Below are 16,893 nucleotides of genomic sequence, written 5' to 3' on the forward strand. Positions count from 1 at the left end.
TTTAGGAGAATGGACACTGGTGTAATTCAGCTGTGGCCAATGCATTGCAATGGTACCAATGGAAGGAGAATTGGAAACAGCAGTGATATGCTCCTTAGAAATATAGCACCTAAAATGGATTAATGGGTAGATAAAATTTGGCCCTTCAGCTGAGACAGCCAAGCTTTTTCTGTCCAATAACTGTTACATGATGTGATGAAGTTTTTAAAAATACTATAAAAATTAAGTGACTTGAATGCTCATGAAGGTGCTGGGTTCACAGCCCTGTAGCCTGAACTCCTTTACCCACAGGACAGGTATAGCAGGATTAGCTGTCCCATTAAATGCTATGACTGCATTGGCAAAAAGACGTTGGTACATCAAGGTCGCTATCTTGTGTTAGTTACCAAAGAAGGACATTTCTGACTCAAGGAACCTCCCCTGAAATCCCCTGGCAGAAGCTACCAGATTTTTTAATCTGGGGACCTAGGCCTTGATTCAGAAAAGCACTGTGTATCTGCAAAACTTAAAACACATGGATAGTCCCACTGAAGTCAACTATTGCCACATGATTACTCACATGTTTAAAGTTATGTGAATGCTTAAGTACCTTCCTGGATTGGGGCATACAGCATGTCAGCAAACCTCATCTCCTATGGCAATGCCTAGGGAAAGAGGTGGGTAGTCTCTTAGGGAACTACTAAAAAGGTCAGTATCAATCCATTGAATCCTCCCCAGAAATAAATAGGGAGCCAGTAAGTGGGCAATATGCGCTCTATGGCCAGCTATGTTAAGGTGTTGATTTGACATAAAGCTGTACACCCTTCTTATAGCAATGAGCGATATAAATGGCAGTAATTTAAAGTGAGGCTGATTTTGTTCTCATCATGTGGCCCTCGTCTACCAGAGACGACCGTTGAATTTGTCCAACACACTGGGAAGAAGGGACATATGGGGAAAAAAATTGGTATAATAAAACTATTTTTAAAGCCACCCAGCAGCTATAAAAGAAATTTTGGGCCTATTCTGTGCTCTCACTAGTTTTGCACTGGTGATTTCAGTTCGTTCTCCAATGACTTCGTTCTCTAATGACTCGTGGAATATACAGCATTTCATGTTCCAGCTCAGAGGCTGGAAACACTGTTTTGAAGAAAATTCATTTAATCGTTAGAGCTATTTAGCAACTGGAAAGCAACTTGTTAAAAACATAAAGCACATCTAATCCTGTGAGCTGCTCAGAGGCTGTAAGATAAGCTTTTTCCCTATAGCATGATTTAAAGCTACAACTGGGGAATCTACTGCTGAGACATTTAGGTTGGTGAAGGCAGGCAGGGTTTTGTACCAGGTTGTTAATGCGGAATGAAAAACGGTGATAGCATTGCCTGCAGTTCCCCATCTTAAAATAATATATAAAATATACACTCTCACTGGTGTATTGAATAGAACTATTAATAAAAAAGACACCTCCTTCATTTTGCAGAAATCTGTTTGCAATCTGCAGCTGACTGTATAGTTTAGGATAGCCGAGTCATTTGCTAGCCAGCATGACACTCCTCACTTTCATTGCAGTAAATTGCTGGAGAAATCCAGGCCCTTTAATTTGGCTTTATTAAGCAAACTGAAATGGTGTTTGTCTTGAACAATGCTAATTATTGGTGAAAGGAAACCTCAAGGGATGTTTTGCTAAATTACTGACTCAGATGTATAAATGTGCTATATTGAAACACTAATTGATAGCAACATATACATGAGATCAAAAAACAAAATAAAACAAAAAATCCAACCCCTGAAAACATTTCCTTGTACTGAGCGTTGTTTCCATGTAATGTGACCCTTTATGTATGATCAGATAAAAATGTTAATATAATTTATTCTTAAGGGCCAAATCATAAAAGCTAAAATTTCCAAAAGTACCTATATGACTTTGGAGCCTAAGTTTCACTGAAAGTCGGAGCTTCTTCGTGAATGAGACTTAGGGGCCTGATTTTCCAAGGAATTTAGCACCTAAAGATACAAAGGGTACCTGCTGGGATTTGGTGAAATAGTTTTGTCTGGAAAAACTTCACCCAGCTCTACTTAGACTCATAGACTTAAATGTCAGAAGGGACCATTGCGATCATCTAATCTGACCTCCTGTACATTGCAGGGCACAGAACCTCACACAACTCCTGTAATAGACCCAAATCTCTGGCTAAGTTACTGAAGTCCTCAAATCATGACTTAAAGGCTTCAAGTTAAGAATTCACCATTTGCACTAGTTTAAACCTGCAAGTGACGAGCCTCATGCTGCAGAGGAAAGTGAAAACGCTCCAGGATCGCTGCCAATCTGGCCAAGGGGAAAATTCCTTCCTGACCCAAAATATGGCTCAGACCCTGGGCATGTGGGCAAGACCCACCAGCCAGACACCTGAGAAAGCAATCTCTGTTGTAACTCAGAGCCAGCCTCATCTAGTTACAATCTAAGCATAAGACAAGAGATGATACATGGATACAGAGAGATGGGGGAGTGCAAGGAAACAGTGAGACAATATTGATCGGCATGATAGGCAGTGGTAGAAGTGGGCCAGTGGACTAACCTTTGGTTACCACAGAATTAGCGATGTTCTTGTTCTTGTTCACATTTATTATAGGAAATACTTCAGATATTAGGGATTTTCTATCATTGAAAAGAAGAACAGGAAATATTGCAAATTCTGAGGCAACATTTTCTAATTACCGATACAAAATTTTCAAACTTTTAGCTCCAAAAACTCAGGCCTCTGTTAGCAAAGAACCATCTTGTAGAGAACCTATATGCACTAAGGAGATAACAGTTTCAGATATATGGGTTTATACTGTACTAAAAGTCTCAGGAAGACGATAAACTTTCTGATAACCTGAAGTTCAATTGGCGATGAGCTCTGTTCCTGTGAGCTTTGAAACCTGTGCTCTTGCTCACATAAGCCAACAGTGCAGTGATTACAAACTCATAGCCCTTTTTTTTTTTTAACAGCTGGTCCATTCAGAGCATGGAAGCAACATGTGCTAGGTTCAGAGAAGATGGAGCCTAGTGATAAGGTACAAGCCAGCACAGTACAGGTTCTGGGGACAAAACAGAATCTTGGTGACTTGAACATTTTTGGTAACTTGATTGTGTTCTTACTAGCTAACATTAGAGTCAGATTCAAATTCATTTTCAAGATGTAATAAAACATCTCTTCTCACTTATAAGGATTCTCCCCTGCTTGCTAGCAGCACCTTTGAGGTTATCATATTTTCATCTCTGCTTGCAGTAGTATTGATAGGATTAGAAAGTACATTAATGGCTGTTTCATTAAGCTGTGCAAATAAGATGTTAAACAGTGTGGTCTATTAAACCTAGTTATTATCAAAAGCTTGCTGTGGTACTAATCTAATCAGATCTGTTAGGAATTCATGTCCTCGTTTGTCCAAACAGCCTGAGACAATTTGGTCAGAAAGTCAATTAGTGAGCATTCACGTCATTGGAGAGCTCTTATTCATTTTTTAAAATTAAAGTAAATTAGTGTCAAATCAGTTTCTGAGGCATGATAGTGACCGTGTTCTCTAGCATTTGGAGCAGAGGACTAAGGTAGATGATTCTTGGATTCTATTGCTGGTTTTGACAACAATGACTTGCTTTGTGACTCTCAGCAACCCATTTATGGTTGTGTTCTACTGTGTAAAATATCTGTAAAAAGTGGCATTTTAGACCTCCACATTTGTGTCTCAACGATTTAGATATCATATGGGGTCAGTCTACGGACAAAAAAGGAGCTTTATTTGACAGTGAACCCTGGAAAGTGACCCTGGGCTCTGAAATTCAAGTTGGATCATGGATCATCATCAGTACTAAAGGCTCTGCAGGCTAAATTAAATCCTTCCTTCCTCCTTCCTCTGTGGTCTTCAAAGACTTCCACAGTGGATAACTGATAGGAATTTCATAGATCATTCTGTAGATGCTGGGAATAGAGAAGGAATAGAACCTAGCTCCTTCTCTCTTAGCTGTGTTGGCTCAAGCCAGGGTTAAAATCAGTAACTATATTTATACTGACAGGTTTCAGAGTAACAGCCGTGTTAGTCTGTATTTGCAAAAAGAAAAGGAGTACTTGTGGCACCTTAGAGACTAACCAATTTATTTGAGCATAAGCTTTCGTGAGCTACATGCATCCAATGAAGTGAGCTGTAGCTCACGAAAGCTTATGTTCAAATAAATTTGTTAGTCTCTAAGGTGCCACAAGTCCTCCTTTTATATTTATACTAAAGTAAAAAGCTACTGGTGAAACCCTGGCCCCAGTGAAGTCAATGGGAATTTTGCCATTGACTTCAGTGGGGCCGGAGCTTTACCCTGTGACATTCAACATACAAAAGATACACAGAACTGCTCAGAAAGAAGATGCTATTTTTATATAGTCCCTCTTTAGAGGAGGAACACACTTTAATCCGATTGTACCCTAGCTTCCCTAGTGGTAAAATGAATCTAAGAATAAGAATACAACAGGATGTTTTCATGCTGAATGTTTGAAAAATGCTTTGTGGACCTGTAATGAACTGTTCTATGATTTATTACATGTAATAAAATAATGTTAATGCAGTGTTAAGGGTAAGAAAAGAAATGAAGAGGCCAAGAACTTGGTGGGATCCAAAAAAAGAATTATCCATTCATACAAGTAATGGAAACATCCACAGTAATATAAGCGAGTGTTTTTAAAAATGCAGAAGGCATATAAATCATTGTGGTTTGGGAGATACACTCATTGTAAGGAAGTTATTTACTGTATTACATAGTTGTCAACTAATGTCTGGTCTACACACGGGGTTTTGTACTGGTATAACTATTTTGGGTAGGGGTGTGGGTTTCTTTTAACAATATAGTAGTACTGGTCCAAACCCGAGTGTGGATGCAGTTATACCAGTGTAAAGGCGACTTATGGGTGTATAGTTTTATTCCCTTTCCTATGCAAGCTGCACCAGTATAAACACCTTCTATACCAGTATAATTGGATCTGTATTAGAAGAATTGTACCACTTTAAATATATCTGTATAATTAAAGCACTACAACTTGTGTGTGTAGACAAGGCCTAAGAGTTTCTTGCACGTCCTCTGAAGCATCTGGCTACTGTTGAGGGACTGAGATCCTTTATGGCAATTTCTATATTCCCATAAAAGTCAGAACATTAAAAAGTTGAAATTTCTGTCATACTGTTCAATGGGCCCTACTGCAGTTTGTTTGTTTTATGGTACATATTTAACAACCTACACCAAACTATATCAATACAACAGCACACAGTATAACATAAAATCCAATTATTGCACTTAAAAGAAAAATTGCAGAAATAGCTATAAAATGTGAACACTGAAATACAGCACCATAATATACACTAGTGGGTACAACACGATTTGCAAAACCTTGTTCCTCTTTTAGTTATTTAACGATAGAATTCACAAACTGCTTTAGGTAGATCACTCTCTGCTGCTGTTCTGCAAGAACTATATCCAGATCCAAGTAGCTTGGGGCTAGTTCCTTTTACTCTTTATAGCCTGATTTGTCTTTTTATTTACTCCGGAGTAAAGCAGGAGTGTCACAGAGTGGTTGATCTCTGTAACTGAAGTAGGTCCAGCTCCCCTGTGCAGGAGCAGATGCTCCCAGTTGGGCCAGTTAAGGGAGCGGTGCTTCACCTGAGGCTATAAAAAGTGGGAGGAGAGGCAGTGAAAGCCTGAGATGAAAAGTGTGAACTGTTTTTGTTGTGTCTGTGAGTGTGGCAGAGAGTCCGTGGCAAGCTGGCGGAACGTCCTGCCTTGTGACAGGGAGTATGTCACGTCAGTGGATCCAGTGATTTTACATAAATATAATATAACAGGCGCAAGTGAGAGTAGAATCAGGCCCACTCTCTCTGTGACTTGGTGCAGCTCTTGAAGAGTGTTAGATTGGCAACATCTGGGGTCAAGAATTGTTTCCTTAATATTTCATAGAGGAATAAAGGAAGCTTTTTATGACTGAATCCCAGAAGTTGCATACAGAAAGACTCTTCCCGCATGTGTATTGTAAGGGGAGCTGGTGGTGACCACCAGCATTACAGTAGTCCATGCAACTTTAATTCAGCCTTGTGTGTGTATGAATTATGATCTTTAATTACATGATCAGAGTAGTTTTGCCATAGGCCCCTGCCTCATTCTATATGCAGGCTGGACACAGAAGGGAACAAAAGAGTTCAAACAGAATGAAAATTGTTCATTTTCTTTCAATTTTTTGTGTGTGCCCTCCTCCATTTTGACCATCTTTGCTCGCCTTGGACAATGAAAATAGACTTGTCAGTTTCACTTTGCTGTTCTGATCCATTAGCAGAGTGTTAAGGTGTTAGGGTTGCAAACATTGTAAAGGAAGTTTTAAATCCAAATGGAAAACTATTTACAATTACATTGAAATACACAATGATACTTCTTATAACCTTGGATTGTATAAACACTCCCCTCCCAACCATTTAAAAAAATAGCCACACAAACTGATGTTAGGGCCTAAAGTACCTGATGGTGTTCATTTCACGTGAAACATCAATGCTGATATAAGTTAGCATATGAAGTTGTCACGCTGTCTGTAGTGGCTCATGATCGTGAGTGCCTGCCTCAGGGAAGACAGTCAAAAAGCAGGGTGGTCCCCCTAAACTGGTGGTGTGTTCTATAATCAGATTTCACTAAGCCAGTAACAAAGGTGAACTCCTGAAACACTATAACAGCCTTATCATGAAGTTAGAGACTGTGTCCTTGGGCCCTCCAGTCTATCTTGCCACCCAGGCAAGCTGGACATAGTGATAAATCACAAAATATTCAGTTTGATCCCACTCCCAAGAGACAATTACCCTAGGTCAATCTGTACCTTAGATCTCACACCAAAGACAATGTTTGTAGCTAATCCTATAGTAAACTAACTAAGGGTTTATTAACTAGGAAAAAGAAATGAGAGTTATTTACAGGTTAAAGCAGGCAACAGATATAGACAAATGAGTTAGTCTGTGGTTCCAAAAGGTGACAGAAATGTTGTAATCTGTCAGCACTGAATGTCTTTTTGGGCTAGCCCAGTTTGACTCTGGGGATCTCTGCTTTTTTCTAGCTCCAGTCCTGTGAGAGTCCAAACAGTAGGGTGACCATATTTCCCAAAGTGAAAATGGGACACCACATGGAGCTGGCCTGAGTCCCCCTCCTCCTGCAGGGCTGACCTGAGCTGCCTGGCATTGCAGCTCTCCCCCCTGAATGTTCTTCCCCACCGCCTTAAGGAGACATGCTCCACTTTTTTTGGCAAAACTGGGCATTTATCCCATTTGCTCTTGCCAGATGTCCAGTTTTGCCAAAAGCATCAGGGTCTTATAAAGGGGTCTGTCCTGGCCAAAATGGGACATGTGGTCACCCTAGAAAACAGCAAAGAGATGAAGAATTTTCATGTCAGCTATCTTCATTTTCTTCCAGAATTCAAGCTGATGGGATGAGCTTCCTTGAACATAGCATCTTCACTGGTGTAAGAGGGCCATCAACTCAGTCTTTGTATCACACTGATCCACTTAGTTTTGATAGTCTTTCTTGATGGGTGGGGGAACCACTGCTCCTGCCTGGGTTCACAAGTTCAGAGCTGGCATTTTTAGTTATCAAACAAAACTTATATATTACCTTATCATATGGGATACAGACATTACAAGTAAGATTAATTCATGCAGCAATTTACAAGCATTTTATACTAAACACTAGCGCACCTTACAAGTCTAACACCTATCTTGAGCAATGCTAACATACAGGTGAGCTGGTCCGATTTCCAGCTATGAATTTGTCAGTACTCAGTTGATGTCTACAGCCTTGGCAAGAGCTGGCATCTGATCTACCAGCATCACAGAAGTAACCATGGGTAAACTTTGAAAGAATCAGTGGTACTGTAAACTTTGACTTGGCTAAATTTCTTCTCCAGTGCTTATCCTGTCATCTTTAATCTGAAAATCAGGCTGGAAATATCAAGTGCTCAGGATTTCTGGTGAGACTTCTGCTGCCTCCTGATTTCAGCGAGATCAGAAATAATGTGAGATTAGCTTCTCTCATGGTGTTTTAATATTTTCCACTTCATATTTCATCTGAAACCTGTCAGAGCAGAAGGGAATGAAGACTAACTCAAGTTCTGGCATATGTTATAGGATCCGTTTGGACTTCAGGAAAACATTTGTCTATTCCATTTGATGCAAGCTAACTCTAATATAGGTGCACATTTTCTACCTCTGGACCATTAGGAACTCAAGTCCTGCTTTCTTATAAAAGGATTTTTCATGTGCAGTTGTGAGGCTGAAAACTTAAAAATTCAGCAGCCTAATAATATTTTTAGCAAGTGTGTTCAAATACTAAAAATTGCTCAGTGGCCTAAATGAAATGGATTTGGTGATCTAAATCCAGTTCCCAGAAGACTAATCAATGTCCACACACACCACCCCACACCTGGCATTAATTGGCACTTCAGTGAGCAATCTCATCAGAGGGGAAGGACTGAATACACATGGTGACTGAGCTATCCATTTACCCCCAGAGTGGTTCTTCATTCTGAAGCATATTAGCTGTGTGTAGGCAGCTTTCACTGCTACTGTCCGTACAGTGTCTGTTCTGTGGATAACTATGATATCACTTTCCAGGACTGTGAGGCTGGCACCTTTTGCCAGCACTAAATTCAAACAAACTAAAAGAGAATGTAACAAACTTGTGACAATTTAGAATGGAGATAACTATAAATCTAGGGAGTCAATTTCTTGTCTCCTTGCAAGAATAATGTGTCTCACTTCTTCTGGCAAAGTCCAATATGCATGTTGTATGTCTATAAATGAAATATTGCCCTTAATTAACCAGTACTGAGGTAATTGGAAATTGCAACAAATAAAGTGAAAGGAAATATCAAAGTGAAATGCAGTTTTCTGCTGCTATAAGCATGTCTTTTAAGTGCAGTATTAATGAGAATTTTCCACTGTGAAAATGAAGTCTCAGCAAAAATGGCAAATTAAGTAAGCACAGGTTCTTGGCTTACATTTTTAAAAGTGACTAATGATTTTTCAGAAGTGACTAATATTATTTTGTGGGTGCCTATCTTGAGACTGCTTAAAAGGGCCTAATTTTCAGAAATGACTGAGTACCCACCATTTGAAAATCAGCCCCTTTTTAGGGAAGTCAGATAGCACGCCCTAAAATTGAGGCATCCCCTAATCACTTTCTATTGTTGCAAGTGAGGTCATCATTTTGTTCTGTTTTTTAAAAAAATTAATCTTTTTTTTTTAAATGAGTAATTAGCATAGAAGGAATAAAGCCTTTCTAGGGAGGTTAGAGAGCGTATTTCCATCTTACGAGCCCAACCAGTGTAATTTGATTAATTCCAAAGGTAAAGCTTCACCAGAAGCAGGGGAACTTTCTCCTCATCTTCCTCAGTGAATACTGATTTTTCTCCTATACTCTGCCCATATATAGTTTTTAAAAATGAAAACAACAATGGGCTGTGGGTGTATGACAGTGTGTAGCCAAGAGAAATTACTTGGACCAGGATAATGACTTCAGGAAAAACATTGCAGGACTAGCCTGTACAGTTCTGTACAGTGGAAAGTTTGATTTGATACTTAGATCAGTAAGCGGCCACTGTAACATGGAAGCAGCTTTCCATAGTCGGCCAAACATCTAGGCAAAAGAGAAGGCATTGGTCACATCTTAATGTATCAAGCAGGACTCAAAGCAAATACAACAACAGAGCAGCGTTCTAGTCTGTGTCATCTTGATTAATAGTAAATTCTACAGCCATCTGTGAGATTCCTCCAGAAACTTTGAAAACAACGTAATGTACTCACACTTTATTATAATGATGCATTGTACTAGTAGCTTCTGAATTCTGGGCTTGACTCTCCACAACCTTGCACTGTGTATAGTCACGTATAGCTTTACACAGGTATAATTGGAATAGTAACATTGTACATCCACTGTGCACAGGTGTCAGTGACTGTATCAGCTGCAAATTGCTGTGTGTCTTAATGTTACCACAGTGAAATTATCCTTTTAAGATCCACCACTTGAGCTTACTTGAAATCTTCATGCTATTTGGACACTTTTAAATATGCTGCTAAAGGTTTAACATATTCCTTTCTGGTGTTACAGAAGCAAGAGTAATTGGATAAAACTACTCAACATTCTTAAGTGGCCGTATTTTATTATCATTAATTAGGGGCTGAGTGACAATCTATATATAACATGACTCTTATGTGAGGGTTAATTTGTGGAGTGACAGTACACTATCTCAGTGCATCCAATACAAAAGAATAACGGTTTATTTTTGCAATTGTGGCCATAGGCATGTCCCTCATCCTTATTTTTATTCTATATAAGAATGCCCTGTATGGGATATACCGTGTAGTTATCATACAGCAGAGTAGTCAGAAACATTTGGCATTTATTTCCCTGTTCCACTGGCTGGGAAGGTGCAAAAGCAGCTAGTTTAATATCAGGGAAATTCTGTCTGAATGAGATTGATAAGGAAGAATGTACTGGGAAAATGTGTGCAAAGATCTCGCACACGTGTTCCTTGCTGTGCTGATGCTTATGGATGAAAGATTGACAATAAGTGTTTACTAGAGAGCTCTGTAAAAGATTTGGGTATATACAAAAACCGTGGATTGCTCAGAATAACTTTTCCTGTGTGACATTATCCTTAAGGGAATGTGTAATGTAAAAAGCCAAGAGAAGTCTTATTTTTTCTAGGTTTTAATTTCATTCTATAGGATCAGTCCTCAAGGACCATGACAAACATGGAGATTAAGAGAGGATTTTCCTTGGCATGCAGTCACATTAGATTACCCTGCCTACATAGGTACCTTTCCTATTGCTCTGCTAGCATACTTTGCCCTCAGAATCCTTACAGTGTTCATTTATGCTAAATGCTTCTGCTTTTGTCCCCCGTCAAGAAGTTGCCAGCAAGGATTTTTGAATGCCCCAAAATGACCCTGTTTAATTCAAAACATGGATGAATTCAGCCTAAATCCTACATGATGCAAGAACAATATCCATGAGTCCAGCAGCAGTAGTAATATAAAATGCTATACCAATACTTTTTATCATCCAAACACTGTAGAAACATTAATTGTTTGAATATTTGTAATACAAAGGATGTAATGCCTATAGGCCCTCAGTATGGACAACTAACATGGAATAGCTGAAAAAATATTTGGCCCAGTACATACCAGATCCAAATAGCATTTCATCCAAAACGAAAACCTTTAAAACCCCAAATTCACAAAATAAATGAAACACCCAGCAGCAAGTGCTCCCTGGCGAATTGCAGGTACTCATATTGCTCCAGTTTAGAGGAGCAGTAGCTTAGGAAAGGAAGGACCATCTCAGTGGATGAGAGACTGGAATAGGACTCAGGGGACTTGGATTCAATTACCAGATCAGGCACAGATTTCCTGTTCTACCTTGGGCAAATTGCTCAATCTACTCCTGTGCCTCAATTCTCCATCTGTAAAATGGGGATAATACTTCCTTACCTCACATGGGTATTATGTGAATAAAGTCCACTAATGATTGTGAGACGCTCAGAAACAATGATGTTGAAGGTCCTATCAGATTAGGTACCTGAACAGATAGATGGCAGCCTACTCCCAACAACTACCTGGCTGTCCCTTTCTGGGGCTGGGCTGGGGCGGGACTCCTCTCGCCAGCCACGGCAGCTCCGGTGGGCCTGGGCCAGAGGAGGGGACCTGCGTGGTCCTAAGTAGCTTGCCACGCTGCCGCGCAGTTTACAGGGGATCTAGGTACTGACTCCGGTGTCAGTTTGGTGACATGACTATTTTTGGGGGATGCCAGAAATAGCAAATAATTTCTCATGTGCCGAGTTAGGGACAGGGCTTCAGTGAAGAGCCATTTTCACTTGTTCACTGGGAATTCTGGTCTTTTCACAGGAGAACTTAAATAGCAAAGTCATGTGAAAAGTGCATCCTCATACTGATTGGGGCCTTCAAGATACACCTGGATTAAAAACAGTTTATTGTACTGGACTCTTTCAAAGGTGGTGCTCATGTTTGCCAAGGCCCAAAGGTCATTATTTCATCAAACGCCTTCAAGCGCTTTTCTGGTCTGAAGAGCATTGTAAATATGCTAAGCATATGTTTAAAGTGGGGGAAGGGTGAATAAATCCCTTTCACCAAATGGTTTTGATTGAATATTTACACAAATGTGTCAGACTTAAAAAAAAACCCTGCTCATTAATATAACAAAAAATGATGTGCTATTTTACATTAAGCAATCAGGATAGCTCTAATGGAGTATATTTTGGTTTTTGGTTTTTCTCTCCATAAAAACATTGGAATTATTTTTTAAAACAATACAATTAGGCCTTTAGAGATGTTAGCTGAATATTGATTTTGTTGATCTGAATTCTTAAAAGCATCCTTGTTCCTAAGCATAATTTTAATGATCTTTGGTGAGCGTTTAATCAGTGTGTTAGCACAGAAGTGTGCACATCCCATACAATAGTTGCAGTGAAGTTTTAGTAATTGGTAATGCCCTGTTAAAACTCTATTTGGCTGACTGTTGTATTGTGTTTGCAAACTTGTATTAAGATTAATAAGAATAGCTTGTACTAGGCTAAAATCTAGATGAAACACTAAGGACAAAGTTGTAGTAAATTAAGCAAAATCCAACTAAAAGGGGTGTTTTGTTCCATAAGAAGATGTCACAGGGTCGAGGATTGGAATTGTCAGCCCCAACCAGACAGCTTGTTGGGAAATCTGGGCTATGAATACTAGTACTAAAAATGGAAGAGGTTAGTGGCTGATAAGCTCTTTCCTTCGTGTGGCTTTGATCCAGTGAGTGTAGGCTGGGTACAGTTCCACTGGATATGCCCTAGTCCACCTACAATTCCCACTTTACAGTGAGCTAAAGCTCTTCCCTGTTTCTAGTGCATTTTGGGTCTTGAGTGCTTGCATAGATTGTCCCAGGATTTGGCCTTGGGTGCATGGGCAAGTCAAGGCAATTGTGATTTTAGAGTTCTAAGTGAATTTTCTTTAATAAAGTAATAAGTGGTGAGTAAGTAATGCAAAGAACCTGGTGTAATCAATATGCAATAAGCCTTCTGCCAAGTGGTTCTCTTATTTTCCGATTTAGCGTCATTCTTGAGTTTCCCCAGAGAACACCATGGGGATTGTAAAATGTGGATGAAATGGTGAGTACTTGGTGGTACTTATTGGGCAGCTGTTAAGTGGAACTGGTCAGAAAATGGTAAGTATCTTCCACCAAAATAAACAAACAAACCAACCTCAAAAAACGTTGAGATTTGTAATTGGAAAAATTTTAAAGTTTTTCACCAAAAAGTTCAACCAGCTCTGCTGTTGAGTTTTTTGTAAGTTTGAGTTTTAGATAAGCATTTTATGGAGACATTAAATCCTACTTCTCCTCCCCCCCATCACATCTTGCCTTTGATATTGTATTCTGTATTCAAGAATTGTAGATATTTTTAACATGTATGCACATACGCTCACCCAGCTACTTTTTAAATGGAATCTAGACTACTTACCATGTGTATATATTTCTGATGGGTGCACGGACCTCTGGGTCTGGATCCTGAATTTCCTGCCATTGAAATCACTGGAAGATTTGTGTGGTGAAGAAGTGCAGGATTGAACTCCTTGGGTTAAATGTTGCTCCTAGTGAAGTCAGTGGGAGTTCATCACTGACTTAAGTGAGGCCAGAAATCACCCCCAGGGTTTGTTCACCAGTGATGAATAGGAGAGCTAGAGCATATGCATCTACTGTTGTGGTGGGGACTGTGTAGGAAACTAACATTTTTGAATGTTCGGAGAAGGAAGGAAATAATGGCTAGCCTTGGATGAAATCAATTACTCTATCTACTGTGGATCACTGGGAATCAGAATGTTGCTCAGGGTGGACAGACTTGCCCATAATACTAGGGCAAGAAGGAGAGGGTTTTGTATCTTGCTTCGGTTTATGCTTTGTTACATGAAATGTGTGTGGTTTCTGATGTGCAAATGGGCTAAGACTTTGCACCGTCCTAAAAAAATGTGGTGGGTTCATGTTCTGGTTCTACTTGTGAGCCATCAACCCATGTCCACAAATCTTTAGAGACCTAGCTTTTCCACAGGCCTCCTTCACTTTACCTGACGTGGTTTCTGAGGGAAGATGTGACCTGATTGTTTCAACCCTGCTCCCTTGGATGAGCCCTATCAGTGGAGGCTGAGCAGGGAGGAGAGGTATGTCCTGTGACAAGAGGCCTCTTCTTTGAAGATTCAGGTTCTGTAGAACCATCAGTGTTTGGTTAGTTTGCCTGCAGCACTCATGAATCAAACCTTACAAAGGTCACCCACTACTAGTTTTATAACCCAATAGTAAAAAGTCCCAAATGAGACACTTAAATCATATGAATGGAGCCAGCTAATACATGATAACTCATTCAAAGATTTTCTTGTCTTAAGTTCCAAAGTACTTCTTTATTTCCTAGACATTTTAAGATTGTTCTTCAGCTAGTTTAGTGAATTGTTAGAACTCTGATACAGGGTTATGGCTCTGCTACTTTACAACGTAGCTCCTGTATGTTTTGATGATAGAAGGTGGGGCTGTAAGCATGTTGCTATTGGTTTCTTACACTGTACCTAATATTCCACTGAATGTATATATTTATATTTATGGAAGAGTGCTATAGGCTTAATAGAGATGTGTTCAGTGAAAATAACTCTAGTAACCTACATAACTGTTTAGATCCTTTTGAGCCATCATATATAATTTTATAGCTCTTCTTATAGTACCTTTCTCTTCAGCCTGAAGGTAGGGTTGCCAGGCATCCGGTTTTCAACTGGAACATCTAATCAAAAAGGGACCCTGGTGGCTCCGGTCAGCACTGCTGACCAAGCCGCTGAAAGTCTGGTTGGTGGCACAGCATGGATAAGGCAGGCTCCCTGGCTCCACGTGGCTCCTGGAAACGGCCAGCTTGTCTGGTGTCTAGGTGTAGGGACAGCCACAGGGGCTCCGCACACTGCTCCCGCCATGAACACCAGCTCCACAGCTCCCATTGGCCGGGAACTGCAGCCAATGGGAGCTGTGGGGGTGGTGTCTGTGGGCATGGGCAGCGCGCAGGTCCCCTGGCCCCTCTACCTAAGAGCTGGACATGCCGGCTGCTTCCAGGAGCCACGCGGTGCCAGGGCAGACAGGGAGCCTGACTTAGACCAGATGAGCCGCTGACCAGAAGCCACTTGACGTAAGTGCTGCCAGGCTGGAGCCTGCACCCCTCACCCCCTCCCACATCCCAACCCCTTGCCCCAGGTCAGAAACCCCTCCCTCACTCTAACTCCCTCAAAGAGCCTGCACCCCTCACCCCCCCACACACCCAAGCCCCAGCCCTGAGTCCCCTCTTGCACCCAAACTCCCTCCGGGAGCCCGCACCCCCTCCTGCACCGCAACCCCCTACCCCAGCCCTGAGTCCCCTTCTGCACTCCAATGCCCTGCCCCAGCCCTGAGCCCTCTCCCATACTCCGAACCCCTTGGCCCCAGCCTGGAATCTCCTCCTACACCCCAAGCCCCTCATCCCCAGCTGGAGCCCTCACCCCTTCCCCCACCGCAACCCCTTGCCTGAGCACGGTGAAAGTGAGTGAGGGTGGGAGAGAGCAAGTGACAGAGAGAGTGGGGATGGAGTGAATGGAGGGCGGGGCCTCAGAGAAAGGGTGGTGTGGGGCGGGGCCAGGGGCAGGGCAAGAGTGTTCATTTTTGTGCGATTCGAAAGTTAGCAACCCTAGTTTCAGGATAAGCAGAGCGGTTTTTATTGTCCCATCTGGTAGCAACTCTGGGGATCTTGAAACTGTCTTCCATCCACCCTGGTCATCATTGTTCTTTTAGTTTGAATCCTTTCCACTCAAAATCACCAGCGTTCTTATCTGAAGTGGGAGAGAAACTGTATCTCCTGGAATAAGTCAAGTGTTAGTTGAAAGGAGGTTAATTAAAGACCATGTGTTTGTTTCTGCTTTAACTCACAGGCCTTCTCACCAAGACAGAGGGCTGGAGACCAACTGTAATCATAAACATTCCTTGTTACTGGATGTTTCCTGAGGGATAGTTTGGCATATAATTGTTCCTTGCTCACTGTTTCTTGTTAGCAAAAATTAACCATAACCCTGGGCTTCAAATATTATGAAGTCAGACGTAAATGGCCTGGGACCAATTATCTGTAATGATGCTGTGTCCGCCCAAATATTTTTGGACGAATTCTGGCATCAGTTATGTTCATAGAATCCCATCAGTTTCATGCGGAGCAGGAGTACTAAAGGGACTGAGCAGCACATATTTACAGCTGTGGGATGTTATTCACTAGAACTGGTCAAAAAGGTCCAAAATTTGCAGTTCTGATCATTTTTTCCAGACAAAATCATTGTATTTTGGTGGGGGAAAATGGTTCATAATTTTTGAGTGAACATTTCTCAGACTTTGTCTCACTATTGACTAGTCTGCTATTTGTCTCCTGACACCGTATGAACAACCTTCAGAGGCCTGGTACAGTGCGTGGGAGAGAAGATTCAGAGCGCCGGAAAGGAGAAATTACACTGGAGAGAGAGGTGCTGGGCAGATGCTGAAACAAAGGCTTGGTGTTCGGGAGAAAATGGTTAAACACAAACCCCCACTACCAACAAAACAAACAGAAAAATAGACAAGGGTTAAAAAACAAACCAGAAAGTAGAAAATAGAAAAAATACTTTAAAAATAAGTATAAAAGAGCCTGGGTAGCTGGGTTAAAATGCCAGAAGGAAATATGGCATAATTAAAAATGGAATTTACCTCTCTGCTGGGTAAGTTTGACACGCCTAAGCTACACCTCTGTCTTTTTGCTGGCATGAGTTGCTTCTGGCTGAGAATTTGTGACTGTT

The 16,893-nt window shown here is 41.0% G+C and overlaps 1 protein-coding gene across 6 annotated transcripts in view; it reads left to right on the plus strand.

The window, feature by feature from the left end:
- The window catches only part of PDE1C (phosphodiesterase 1C), a 426,361-nt gene that overhangs the window by 262,755 nt on the left and 146,713 nt on the right, over positions 1-16,893 (plus strand). The window contains exon 1 of one of the 6 annotated variants that reach the window (XM_074945384.1): positions 16,792-16,815. The exons of the other annotated variants lie outside the window; for them this stretch is intronic. The gene's annotated coding sequence lies outside the window, so the exon portion shown is untranslated. Of the gene's footprint in view, positions 1-16,791; positions 16,816-16,893 lie in introns of those variants that run through there. 6 annotated transcript variants of the gene reach the window in all.

The sequence above is a fragment of the Natator depressus genome, chromosome 2 (assembly GCF_965152275.1).
Source record: "Natator depressus isolate rNatDep1 chromosome 2, rNatDep2.hap1, whole genome shotgun sequence".
Classification (NCBI taxonomy): Eukaryota; Metazoa; Chordata; order Testudines; family Cheloniidae; genus Natator; species Natator depressus.